The following is a 2,484-nucleotide window of genomic DNA, read 5'->3' on the forward strand; positions in this document are numbered from 1 at the left end:
CAGCAATTAAAACATCAGCATGTTATCAGCACTCTTCTCATCCTAATCCAAAACATAGCACCCTACCAGCTACTAGGAGGAAAAATAACTGTCCTAACTGAAACCAGGACAATTGTCTATGCAAATAGTGGAAATGAAACTCACCGGCATCAGAAAGAAAAGCCCCAACACAAGCTAGCATGAGCTAGCACTCAATTGCGCTGTCCTCTAAAACATAATTAGACAATAGTTAAGAACCAGATTCCTATACACTTACAAATAGTTTCAGATTAAACTACTTTGCTTCAAGAGGTTGGTTCCTCCGCCTGAGAATAACAATAGTCACTAGATAAGGGATACAATCAGTCTTCATTTATGGGTTGAATTCTGCTTTGAAATACAGTCACAGCAAGAGGCACATTTCTTTGTGCTGGAAGACAGAGAAAGCTATGTACTAAAAGGAAGTGCTAACACTTGGCTTGGAACAGTCACTGTTTTGGAAATGCTCAGGGACTGGGAGAAGCACATACCAGTGGGTCTGATGCACTTAGACAAGAGCCTTATTCACCCTCTTCCCTGCACATCACAGCCATACCCAGTAGGACAGCAGCCTGTTTGCACAAGTTCAGTCCTGTTGTTTTTCAGAGTTGAAAAACAGAAAGGGATGTGGGGAGAAAATCAGGTTTAGGATGTCGTTTCTCTGCTATTTTAATAGTATCACTTATGGAAGTCACTCAGCTACACTGGGGGTGAGTTCTGTGCTGGACCACTGGGATTTTGGAAAAAAAAAATCTTTAAATAAATTGTGTGCATTACAGTGATGTACTTTGACCTTTCGCAATTCACACTTTACAGAAATGTTCCTGGCAAAGGGCAAGAGGAAAAAATGTTGCTTTTTCTACCCTGAGAAACAGTTGTAAAATGTATACCTATACCACAGAGCTTACAAATCGCAAAACCATGACCAATAAGACTTGGTCTGAAGAATAAAAAATTCTCGTTTATAATTTCTATCAGATGTCAAAGCCCATTCTAAAACGTATTTTAAAAGAATCAGACATTATTAGGGTAGCTAATGCAGTCAAACTGAAAATTTTGTAAGAGAGGAATGAAGTTGGTTTTATTTTTATATTTACTTTTTTAAAAAACATGTATCACATTGGGGCTAGTGGTTTTAATATTAGAACAGACGCCCTGGGAACCTAGCCCTCAATTCTGATCAGAGAATAAGTGGCCATCAGCAAACCACCTGAGTTCTCTACCTCATTTTTCTTGTATTTAAAACAGAAGCAATTAGAGCATTTCTGAAGGATACTGCAAAAAGCATTTAATGACATTTAACTTATTTAATGAATTAATCAAGATTCACTTAAAGAAGCATAACTGATAGTTAAATAACTTTCTGGTATTTGAAAATCTCTGCTATTATGAGGTATTGTTATTCTAATTGTTAATGATATTTTCTCTTCCAGTTTGGAAGAGAAAAACTATTCAGCCAAGTTCAGTACTACTGTTGAAAATCAGCACTACTTCTGCAGTGTTAACTTTCTGGTATTTTACCTAGGTAGTTGTTTAAACTGTACTATGTTGTGCCCCAGAACAGATATTCTAATATGATTTAATATTGTATTTGAATTATACCTGCTTGGAATCTCAAGCTAGCTTTTAGCACTGAAAAAAAAATAAAATGTAAAGAACTTTGGCTAGTTGCCTCCACTGCTGGAAAAAGGACTGAATGTTGGTGCTTTCTGAGCTGCCATATTGCCCTTCCTCAGTATTACAAGAATACCTGCCCACCTCATCTTGTGTCACATCTCACTTCAAATAACAGGCTGGGAAAGGAAGCTGTTTTGGAAGATTTCAAAAAGCTGTTCTGGAAGATTCACCACCAGTGCCCATGTTTTGTAGGTGAAGTGTGTTATTCTAATACCCCAAGAATCAAAAGCATAGAGATGTTACATACAACAGCCAAGTTACACTGTTAATGTCAAGACAATAAGCACGTTGAAAGAAAGCCTAACAAAGCTGAGCAAAGGGCATAGAAGAGGTTTCAGAGGCAGAGATTTTGGTACAGAGCTCTGCCAAGCCTCACCTCTCATAAAGGCTGTTCCTCATACAACAGTCACTAGTAGCACGTGATCCTCTCTCAGTGTAAGATCAGCTCCTTGAGGGTGTAAACTATTATTTCACTAGCGTAGCTGTGATTTTTGCTGCTTCAGACTTGCTCAAAGATACTTCTTTCATCCAGCTCCTCACTGCTGCTCTGCATGTGCTTATTCACAAAAATATGCTTATTCATGTGTCTAAGACTTTGTTTGGACAGATCACCTCTAAAACCCATGACCATTCTGCTCCAATTTTGTATTAATAAGTAAAAATAATAGTCAATCAGCAGAACACTTACTTTGGAAGTTACATTTCCTTATTCAGAAGTTTTTGCCAGCCAAGTGGGAAAAAAAAAAAAAAAACAACTTACTCAAAACCCACATCTGTTAACTTTTGTTG

The sequence above is a fragment of the Oxyura jamaicensis genome, chromosome 5 (genome assembly GCF_011077185.1).
Source record: "Oxyura jamaicensis isolate SHBP4307 breed ruddy duck chromosome 5, BPBGC_Ojam_1.0, whole genome shotgun sequence".
NCBI classification, from domain to species: domain Eukaryota; kingdom Metazoa; phylum Chordata; class Aves; order Anseriformes; family Anatidae; genus Oxyura; species Oxyura jamaicensis.